Raw genomic sequence first — 12,264 nt, forward strand, 5'->3', positions numbered from 1 at the left:
TTCCACACTCAGAGAAAGAACTATGAAATTCATTTGCAGAATGTAGCAGATCTGTTTGTGTGTGTGTATGTGTGTGTGTATTATGTTTTGATTTGTTATATGATTTCTTCCATTTATTTTAGTTCATCTATACAGCATTACTATAGTGAAAATGTATTCAATAGGAAAGTATATGTAGATCATATATAGAATTGTATGGTGTCTTGAGGAGGGAGGGGGGTGGAGAGGGTAGGCAGGGGGGTAAAAAATAAAAGCTTTTTGGTAGTGACTGTAGAACATTAAAAAATAAATAAATAAATAAATGAAGAGTTGTTCAGGAAAACTAGAATAATGGAAAACTCTTCTTTCCAAAGAAAGTTTGGAAAAGTAAAAGAATCAGCCCTGTTTCCACGTGGCCCAGCTTCTTTGTTTCATAATTCCTTCTGCCCTATTGCAGCAAGGTGTGGATTGTCTGACAAATACAACAGTCGACCTCCCTCAAGTCTGACCCAATATGAACGGTGACCTTAGCCTTATTGACAAATACCTCTGAATCACTAATAATGCCTTATCCTGTGAGCCCTTTGCCCACATTACATGAGGTAGGTCCAAGAACCATCCCACCCTGAGGTCAACACATGGATAAGATATCCTATCATGGTCCCTTACAACTCAAGAATTCTAAGATCTCATGTCCCAGTGAGCAAGGTGATCAGGAAAAGACCCTGGATCCTTTAATCTGGAGCAATAGGGGAAGGGTGATGTCATATTCTGGCTGTACATCTGTTACCGTTCCCCTGGGAAGCAGTAGGGTAGAGTGGATGGAGGATAGATCCCACTGGTGTTTTTGATTAGAAGGTAATGGAAGAGGAGAGGTGGCATTTTCCTAGAACCTATGGTATTTGTGTATGTATAAGATGTGCCAATCTTCATTTCAAAGCTAATCTCTATCTCTTCTCCATAAAGGTTTTGCAGAAAGAAAAAAAAAACAGCAGCAGGAGTTATGGGCAAGTGTCAAGTGCCATCCTTCCTTTTGGGCATAGTAAAGAGAAAATGTTCTAGTCCTTAACAAGAGCTCAAGGAACAACAAAGATGCTCTTCCCACATCCTTTCTAGACAAATTATTCCTATTGTGCTAGCCACAGATGTGCTTGTGTTCTGGACTGGGCAGGGTTCAAACCAGTCATCTGGTGGTTTAGGTTTGATATTGGAATGAAGGAAGATGTTCTTGGTCACTGGATAGTTAAGAAAAGGAGATTTATTCAATCATAGCAAGTGAAGGATGTCCAGCAAAAATAGGTAGTAAGAATACCTCAGACTGATTCCACTGAATGAGCCTTCCTTAGCTGAATTAAACATCATGATTCACAAGCCAAACCTCTAAGATACCCTTCTCCCAGGTCCTCCTGGATCCTTTTGTATTTGGGCAATCAGGAAGTGACATCAACAATCTAGTGTTGTTGGTCCCAATCAAGTGTTGAAGAATGTTTCAATACCTTTTAAGAAAAATTCATGCTGACCTGCATGGGGAGAAGGGCTAAAATATCCTTTTTACCACATTTTCAGAATACTCTTGACCTTCTCAGCCTGCTCCATACCATGTCTTTTCTACTCAGACCATCATCTCCACCTTTTACCCTACCTGTAATCTGGATTCCAGCCATCACTGGGTTTTTCAGCTCTAGATGAGGTTTTGTCATATCTTACCAGGCCTCCTCCGTACCATACCCTTGCATGGTACGACCCTACGAAACTGGTAGGTCTCCTCTTTCTTCCCTTCTAGTTCTCCTTTATGTGTTGTCTTCCACTTTTAAAATGTAAACTCTTTGAATGCAAGGACTGTCTTCCATGTGTATCCCTAGTGCTTAGCATAGTACACTGAACATACTAAATGCCTAATAAACATGTCTTCTATCTATCTATCTATCTATCTATCTATCTATCTATCTATCTATCTATCTATCTGTCTGTCTGTCTGTCTGTCTGTCTGTCTGTCTGTCTGTCTGTCGGTCTGTCTGTCTGTCTGTCTATCTATCTATCCATCCATCCCTCTATCATCTGCTTATCTATCTCACTAATGAGCTGGTGGGAGTGGAGTGTTAGAGTCAATATGGGTAGAACAGGAAGGTAGTGTCACCATGGGAGGGTAGAGGGAAACATGTTTTGACAGAGTTTTAAGGTACCCACTCAGAACGGACCACTTCATTCTCCACCCACCTTTGCAAAAAGCCATCCCTTTCACAGGGCAGATATTTCCACAGCGTGCCAGTAATACTGTAGTGACAGGAATCCTAATTCAAAGCCAATGGCTATCTGGCCCCAGTTTCTTTGAGAACCACTCAGTTCCTTGCTCACCTGCATTTGACTACGTGGGATTAGGGCAAAAGCTGGTTTTTCAGTGTGAACAAGTGACTAGTGATGAGGTTTCTTCATGATTGATCATTTTCCAAGGCCCTTTCAACATTAAATTCTATGATCCTCCAGCCCTCTCCTCCCTCCATCTCTGGTTAATGAGTATCTAGAAAAGGAAGCAGTGATTACAAAGCACTAATGTGTCTTTATCAAGAGTAGCTCATGCAAGAATAACTTCATTTTATTTTTCAACAGAGTACTAAATTGGTAGATAAATGAATGCTAGAGGTATAATTTTACCTAGATTTTAGCTAGGTATTTGACAACGTTTCTCATGTTTGTTTGTTTGTTTTTTTTGATAAGATAGAAAGATGCAGGGTAAAATCCAATTAGATGGTCTCAGAACTGTCAATGTGGAAGGAACTTGGGCTAGTGGACTGCCCCATGAACAAACTGATCATGGACCTCTGCTGTTTAGTATTTTAAAAAATGGTTTCCATAAAAGCAAAGAGGACATGTCTATCAATTCGGAAGATGACACAAAGCAGATAGGGATAACTAGTATGCTGGAATATAGAATATGAGGATTCTTTATGGGCTCAAACATTGGCCTGACTCTCATGACAATGAATTTAATAGCGATGAATATAAAGCTTTATACTTGAGTGAAAATAATCAACTCTACAAGCACAAGGCTGGAGAGGCGTGATGAGATAGTAAACTGTCTCAAAAAAATCTGGGAGTTTCAGTGGATTAAAAGTTCAAGCCAAATGTGCAAAGTGGTAACCAGAGAAAGAAAGCTAATATCACTGTGGGCTGCATTAAAAACATGAGATCCAACGCTAGGATCAGAGCATACCGGCAGTATTGTGTTCAGTCCTAGAGGGACACTGACAAGGACATCTCCTCTAGGATAATAAAAGGTCTTGCTGTGTGGACATCAATAGAAGGAAATGCAGATGTTAGGCTTGCAAAAGAAGACTGAGAGAGACTCCCAGCCATTTTCAAGTGTTTGAAGAGCCTTCACATGGAAGAGAAATTCAATTCATTTTGCTTAGTGCTAATGGGTAGACCTAGCAGCAATGAGGGAAGCTGCAAAGAGGCAAATTTGGGCAAAAGAAAGAAATTTCCCAATAATTAAAGCTATACATCACTAGAAGATTTTAAGGAAAAACTGACCCACTTTCTAAATTTGAGATTCTATGACTCCTCCTGGTTCCCCCAGGAGAAGAGGTCCTATGCATTTTCCCAAACTACTGGGCAGAATAGCTGTTTATGGGGATCCCAGCTTGTCAGGATTAGGTTGTTTGTGAGAACACAGGCTCATCTCTTTGGTTTTGGTTGGTAAATTATGTTTTTCCTCTCCCCCCCCTCCTTTTCCTCCTCCTCTTTTTCTTCTCTCTTCTCCTCCTCTTTTTCCTCTTCCTCCTTTTTTCTTCTCTTACTTTTCCTTCTTTTTTCTCCTGTCTCCTTCTCTTCCTCCCCTTCCTCCTTTTCCTCTTTCTCTTCTTCTTCCTCCTCCTTTTCTTCCTTTTCCTTCTCCTCCTCCTTTTCCTTCTCCTCCTCCTTTTCCTTCTTTTTTCTCCTCTGTCTTCTCTTCTTCCTCTCCCTCTTCTCCTTCTTTTCCTTTTCCTCCTCCTCCTTCTCTTCCTCTGTCTTCCTCCTCTTCCTTTTCTTCTTTCTCTTCCTCTTCCTCTTTTTCTTCCTTTTCCTTCTCTGTCTCTTTTCCTCCTTTTCTTTTCCTTCTCCTTGCCCTCTTCTTCCTTCTCCTCTTCCTCCTCTTTTTCCTTTCCTTCCTTTTTCTTCTCCTCCTCCTCCGTCTTCCTCCTCTCTCACCTTCTCCTCCTATTGCCTGCTTCAATGTCACTTCTAATAACCATTTCAACAACATCCTTTGCAACCCAGGACCTAGAGTCAACTGATACCAAACACTGATTAAGCTGAGTACTAAGGGAGGAGGTACAAGAATGCTAAAGAAAGAGGAAATGTCTTTGATAACAAGCATAGATCCTGCCCTCAAATGGCCCCCAGTCCAATGGAGATAACAGAAAAAGACAAGAATGCATACCATAAAACCAAAGAATTGAATACACACTTAGAACCATTGACTGGTTAGACTAAAAAGCCCTTAGAGCTTATTCAGGCCAACCTGGCTTCTTTCAAGTCTCAGTTAAAATCCTTATTCAAGAAGCCTTTCGCAGTCCCTCTTTTGTTAGTGCTTTCTCTCTGAGATTACTTGTACATATCTTGGGCGTAAGAAGCTGATTCATTTTGTCTCCCCTATTAAGATGAGAGCTCCTTAAAGGCGGGGATTATTTTTGCTGTTCTTCGTATGTCCAATGCCTAGCACAAGGTCTAGCATATAGTAGGCTGCTTAATAAATACTTGTTAACTTGACAAGGCACTCATTTCACAGGAGGAAGAAAACGAAACTAAGAAATGACGTGCCCCAAATCACATGACTAATCCGTGATGGCCTGGACTCAAACTTAGGTGGTCCCAAGCGATGGTTGTGGGCGAGGAGTAAGTCAAGGTGATTATGGTCACAGAGGGTTAGTGGTCCTACTGGCTGTGGTCACTTGAGCAGAGCAGAGTTCCTGATTTTGGTTCCAGGGCAGAAGAGTTAGCTGAAGCTTACAGGCAGTGAGGGACCACAGGACTAAAAGCATCTGCAGTGACAGTATTGCTGGGGTCCCTACTTTCAGGGGCAGAGAGGAATGCCTGAGGTTGCTCATCGACCAAAGAGTGAGCCAGAGGAGCAGTGACCACATCTGGCTTTGGATTATAGAACATTGGAAGAACCAGGAGGTCAAAGGTCCCCAGAGTACTCAGAAAACAATAGCATAAAAACTTTAACCCTGAGACATTATCTCCTACAGCTTAGAACTAGATCTCAACATTAACATGGAGTTAAGAGCCAAGAAATAGACCATTAAAAATGAGTATGAAAAAAGAGAAAGAAACCAAACTACATAGCTATAATGGTGATAAAGAAAATAAGGGCTCAAACTCAAAAGAAGACAGCAGTCAAGGAGAAAATACCATAAGCAACTAGAAAGAAACAATTTAAATACTGTGGAGCTTCAGTCAAGATAACACAAAATTTAGCAGTTTCTACATGAAAAGACTGAAGGGTCTGGAACAAGGGTGGGGAATATGATTCCAAAGAGCAAAGGAACTGGGTTTGCAAATAAGAATAACTTACCCATGAAAGCTGAGTGTAAACTTGAAAAGACAAATGGATATTTAATGAATTGAAGGACTTTCAGGTATTCTTGAGGAAAAGACTAGAACTGAATAGAAAATCTGACCTACAAAGTCAGAGGAACATATGAAGGTAAACTTGAAAGATCAATATAAAGGATTTAATAAGGTCATATTGTTTACTTCTTATATGGGAAATGTTATCTATAACTCTTAGGAATGTTATCATTACTAGGTAGTTTTAAAAAGCATATATAAATAGAAAACTTGAGTTGAGTTTAATACGATGGGATGAAATAAAGTTGGGTAAGGGGAAGTAAAATGGAGGAATTATCTTATACAAACAGAATATAATTGGAATAACTGTTACAGTGGAGAGTAGGAGGGGGTAGAGAGTTGGTATCATTATAACCTTATTCTCATCAGAACTGGGTTAAAAAGGGAATAACATATACATCTAAAACATATACAAATACTATACAAAAGTCTTCTTAACTTCTAGAGAAATACAGGGGCAAGAGGGATCAAGGAGGGAGTGGTCAGAAGGAAATTAAACATCTGAGAAGGGACAGGGTAAAAAGAGAGGGAGAGAAGGATAAATAGTGAGGAAAATAGGATGGGGGGAAATAAACAACTAGTAACTATAACTTTGAATGTGAATGGATTGAACTCACCCAGAAAATGGAAATGGATAGCAGAATGAATTAAAAATCAGAATCCAACAGTATGCTGTTTACAAGAAGCACATTTAAAAATGAAGAAATGATGAACAGGTTAATGTAAAAGAAATAGAAAGACTTGAATGAAATAATGAAGAGTGAAATGAGTAAAACGAAGAGAATGTTGTATACAGTTACAGCAATATTGTTTGAAGAATAATTGTGAATGGTTAAGCTTTTCTGAATATTATAAATACTCAAATCAACTATAAAAGACCTAGGAAGGAAGATGCTATCTACCTCTAGAGAAAGAATCAATGAACAGAAGTATGCATAATATGGTTTTACATATATATGTATATATACACACATACACACACATATACATACACACATATATAGAAAAGGCCATCATTTCACACATATATGTATGTGTGTATGTGCATAATATATATGTATATATTATACACACACACCTACATATATATATATATATATATATATATATATATATATATATATATATATATATATATATATATATATGTATGTATATATATGTGAAATGATGGTCTTCTCTAATGGGAATAGGGAGGAAGGGGACCCCAGGGACCAGGGACCCCAGTAACATTGTCACTGCAGATGCTCTTAGTCTCTGTGGTCCCTCACTGCCTGAAACTTAAAATGTAACCAAAAGAAAAAGCAAATTAAATTTTAAAGAAAGCAATCAGACTTATGGCCCCAGTATCCCCAGGTGACCAATAATTGAGTTCTTGGCAGGAAAGTAAAATTTCTGGGATTAGATTAATATCCAATAAGAATAACAGCTAGCATTTATACAGTGCTGCAAGGTTTGCAAAACACTTTATATTTTATCTCATTTAATCCTTTCACCAATCCTGTAAAGTAGGGATTATTAATATCCCCATCTGACAGATGAGGAAACTGAGGCAAATAGCAGTTAAGTGATTTGCCCACCATCATTAGGTCAGTATCTGAGACAGGATTTAAACTCAAACGTTCTTGATCTCAAACCTAGCACTTTATCCTAGCTGCCTCAGTATACATATCCGAAGCAGAGCAGTAACAATGGGCCAATGTTTAGTATGGGAGAAAAAAGCTGCTTTGACAGGATCAGGTCTTGGCAGGTTCTTCATCTAGACAGGTTCCTTTTGGCAAAAGAGGCACCAGGAAAGCCCTGGAGGGACTCTCCTTTCTCATTTGTTCTTTCAGGTGCATGTGGCTGCTAACTAGAGGAAAAGTCCTGGACTGTGGTCTGGTTATTGAGCCTTTTAATCTGCCCTCTGATAAGTGCCTGCTTCACACCCTGATAGCTGCAGTTTTATTTCCATTAGCTGTGTATATGACTCAGCAGACTGACCTTGAGGCAGCCCCGTCCCTGAGACAAAGTGATAAGACGGAGGGAAAGTAGCTGGACTTCCGGACAACAGAAAAGTTAGCTCAGGCCTGGGACTCTCAAAGACTTTATGGCCAAAGAAGGATTACAAACTCACCTCAAAACTCGTCAGATAGCATTCCTATCTATGCCTTTCTTTCCAGGTATCTCTCAGTTCTTAGTAGACACCAAGAGCTGGTCTTGTGGCATAGTGAAAGAGGAATGACTTTAAAGTCAGAAGACCTGAGTTTGATTGCTACTCTGGCACTGAGTAGTTGTGGATGTATGTCACTGAATTGGGCATTTATTTATTTAAATTTATTTTTTTTACTTTTCAACATTCATTTTTATAAGATTTTGAATTCTAAATTCTTTTCTCCCTCCTTCCCACTACTCTGACCTCTGAAAGAGGGCAAGTAATCTGATATAGGCTATACATGTACAATCATTAAACATAGTTCCACATTAATCATGTTGTGAAAGAAGAATCAGGCAAAAAAGGGAAAAACCACCAGAGAGAAAAAGAGAGAGAGAAAATAGTATCCTCTGAGGTGCATTCAGACTCCATAGTTCTTTCTCTAGATGTGGATAGTATTTTCCATCATGAGTCTTTTGGAATTATTAAAGTGGACATCTATTAAGCATCTAATGTGTACGAGGTCCTATGTGTTAGATCCTGAGGATACAAAGGAAAACCACTATTGACTTTTTTTGGGGGGGGGGATTTTCTTTTTTTTAATTTAATTTAATTTTATTAAATTTATTTATTTAACTTTTAACATCCATTTTCACAAAATTTTGGGTTACAAATTTTCTCCCCTTTTCTCCCCCTCCCCCAAACACCAAGCATTCTAATTGCCCCTATGACCAATCTGCTCTCTCTTCTATCATCCCTCTCTGCCCTTGTCTCCGTCTTCTCTTTTGTCCTGTAGGGCCAGATAGCTTTCTATACCCCTTTACCTGTATTTCTTATTTCCTAGTGGTAAGAACATTACTCGACAGTTGATCCTAACACTTTGAGTTCCACCTTCTTTGCCTCCCTCCCTCTCCACCCCTTCCCTTTGGAAAGCAAGCAATTCAATATAGGCCAAATCTGTGTAGTTTTGCAAATGACTTCCATAATAGTTGTATTGTATAGGACTAACTATATTTCCCTCCATCCTATCCTGTCCCCCATTACTTCTATTCTCTTTTAATCCTATCCCTCCCCATGAGCGTCAACCTCGAATTGCACTCTCCTCCCCATGCCCTCCCTTCTATCATCCCCCCCACCCTGCTTGTCCCCTTATCCCCCACTTTCCTGTACTGTGAGATAGGTTTTCCTACCAAAATGAGTGTGCATTTTATTCTTTCCTTTAGTGGAATGTGATGAGAGTAGACTTCATGTTTTTCTCTCACCTCCCCTCTTTATCCCTCCACTAATGAGTCTTTTGCTTGCCTCTTTTATGAGAGATAATTTGCCCCATTCAGTTTCTCCCTTTCTCCTCCCAATATATTTCTCTCTCACTGCTTGATTTCATTTTTTTTTAAGATATGATCCCATCCTCTTCAATTCACTCTGTGTACTCTGTCTCTATGTATGTGTGCGTGTGTGCATGTGTGTGTGTGTAATCCCACCCAGTACCCAGATACTGAAATGTTTCAAGAGTTACAAATATTGTCTTTCCATGTAGGAATGTAAACAGTTCAGCTTTAGTAAGTCCCTTATGACTTCTCTTTGCTGTTCACCTTTTCATGGTTCTCTTCATTCTTGTGTTTCAAAGTCAAATTTTCTTTTCAGCTCTGGTCTTTTCATCAAGAAAATTTGAAAATCCTCTATTTCATTGAAAGACCAATTTTTCCCCTGAAGTATTATACTCAGTTTTGCTGGGTAGGTGATTCTTGGTTTTAGTCCTAGTTCCTTTGACTTCTAGAATATCCTATTCCATGCCCTTCAATTCCTTAATGTAGAGGCTGCTAGATCTTGTGTTACCCTGTTTGTATTTCCACAATACTTGAATTGTTTCTTTCTAGCTGCTTGCAATATTTTCTCCTTGACCAGGGAACTCTGGAATTTGGCCACAATGTTCCTAGGAGTTTCTCTTTTTGGATCTCTTTCAGGCGGTGTTCTGTGGATTCCTTGAATATTTATTTTTCCCTCTGGTTCTAGAATCTCAGGGCAGTTTTCCTTGATAATTTCATGAAAGATGATGTCTAGGCTCTTCTTTTGATCATGGCTTTCAGGTAGTCCCATAATTTTTAAATTGTCTCTCCTGGATCTATTTTCCAGGTCTGTTGCTTTTCCAATGAGATATTTCACATTATCTTCCATTTTTCCATTCTTCTCTCTTTGTTCTGTGATATCATGCTTTCTCATAAAGTCATTAGCCTCCATCTGTGCCATTTTAATTTTGAAAGAACTATTTTCTTCAGTGAGCTTTTGAATTTCCTTTTCCATTTGGCTAATTCTGCTTTTGAAAACATTCTTCTCCTCATTGGCTTTTTGAACCTCTTTTGCCAATTGAGTTAGCCTATTTTTAAATGTGCTGTTTTCTTCAGCATTTTTTGGGTCTCCTTTAGCAGGGAGCTGATCTGCTTTTCATGCTTTTCTTGCATCTCTCTCATTTCTCTTCCCAGTTTTTCCTCCACCTCTCTAACTTGATTTTCAAAATTCTTTTTGAGCTCTTCCATGGCCTGAGCCCATTGGGTGGGCTGGGACATAGAAGCCTTGATTTCTGTGTCTTTGCCTGATGGTAAGCATTGTTCTTCCTCATCAGAAAGGAAGGGAGGAAATGCCTGTTCTCCAAGAAAGTAACCTTCTATTGTCTTATTTCTTTTCCCTTTTCTGGGCATTTTCCCAGCCAGTGACTTGACCTCTGAATATTCTCCTCACACCCACCTCGCCTCCTGATCCTCCCAGCCAGCATTTGGGGTCTGAGATTCAAATGCTGCTTCCAGCCTTAGGGCTTTTGGAGGGGGCAGGGCTGCTATTCAGTATGAGATTATGTTCTGGTGCTGAGGTCGGGGCAGGGCCACCTCTCAGGCTCAGTTCCCTCAGGGGGTTTATGCACAGACCTTCCGCAATGGATTCAGGCTCCCGCCCGCTTGGGGAGCCCCTGTCTGCAGCCGCCTCTCAGCTTCTACCTCCTGGGGGGGCCTGAATTATGGGGGCACCCCACTCCCCTCTCGACCCGCCAAAGAGACTCTCTCACCGACCCCCATCACCTGTGGGTGGAGGGACTTGTGCGGCTGCTGGAGATCCCGTCCCTGAAGCCTGCTCGGATCTGTATCTCTCGGTGCCACGGCCGCTGCCGCAGCAGGTCTGGGCTGGGCTCCGCGTCTGCAGCACGACGGACCTTTTGCGAGAGGTTTGCAGGTCCCTCTGTGGGTGGAGGGACCCGCGTGGCCGCTGGAGATCCCGTCCCTGAAGCCCACTCGGATCTTTTCCTCTCGGTGCCGTGGCCACAGCAGGGCTGCACTCAGCTCCCAGTCCCGGCACCCAGTCCACAGCGTGAAGGACCCCCTGCGAGAGGTTTGCAGGTCTCTCCGGAACAGAAATCTCCCTCGCTCCAATGTTCCGTGGCCTCTGGGTGCAGAATTCGCCGTGAGTTACTTCCTTGTAGCTGTTCTATATGTTGTGGGTTCGGAGCTATGTGTATGTGCGTCTTTCTACTCCGCCATCTTGGCTCCGCCCCCCACTATTAACTTTTAAGCATGGGAGTGACATAGAATTGTTTCTTAGGAATATTCCTGTGTATTAGGTAGCTTACTCAGCTTTATGAAGGAAGCATTGGAGTAGAGAGAGATTGGATCCAACACAAATTCTTGTGGGAATACCCAGACTTAGGTGGAGGAAGATGGTAACCACCAAAAGAGGCTGAAAAAAGATAGTTATGAATAAGAAGACAATCAGAAGAAGCTGGAGCCATCATCCAAAAGAATCAAGAGGGGGAAGACAAGAGTATAAAAAATTTCAAAAAGGTCAAGCAGGTTAAGGACTGAATCATGGGATTTGGATTTAAGAAATCACTGGTAACTTTTGACAGAATTATTTCAGTAGACTGGTAGTATTAGAAGCCGAGGGATTGAGGAGTAAATGAGTATTGGGGAGACCGAAGCAGTGAGAAGAGATATCTTCTGATAGTTTATTAGCAAAAAGGAGGAAAGAAAGAGAATGATAACTTGAGGTTCAAGAGAAAATTTTTTTTGTTTGTTTTTGTGTTTATGAAGAATGATCTTCATTTTCTTAGTAAAATAGTTGTCTCTATCTACTAAGAGAAAGGCTGTTAGAGCTATCTTTTTGGGCTGGGGAAAAGAGGCAATTGTTTGGAAGAGCTGCTTTGTGGGGTGATAGCCAATCAGGGAAGAAAAATGGATTGTTATCAATTAATGAAGATGAAGTTGAGACTAGGTAGCCTGGTTTTGTAGAGGGTAGTTGCCAAGGTTTTATGATTTTTTTTATAAGTGATATTTATCAACTTGGGAATGAGAGTGAAGAAGATTGATGTTGAGGGTAGAGGAATCACCCTGGGTTGAATATTGGTAGGGCATGAATGCCAGAAAGACAAGAAAGCTTGAGAGTTAAGGGGGGAGGACAAAACCTCATTGAACTGGTTAACTGTAAAGTCCAGACTATGGAAGAAGGAAAGTGAGGATGAAACAAGGATGATGGACTTGGAGAATAGGAAGTGATGG

This window comes from Notamacropus eugenii, chromosome 2, assembly GCF_028372415.1.
Source record: "Notamacropus eugenii isolate mMacEug1 chromosome 2, mMacEug1.pri_v2, whole genome shotgun sequence".
In the NCBI taxonomy this organism is placed as follows: domain Eukaryota; kingdom Metazoa; phylum Chordata; class Mammalia; order Diprotodontia; family Macropodidae; genus Notamacropus; species Notamacropus eugenii.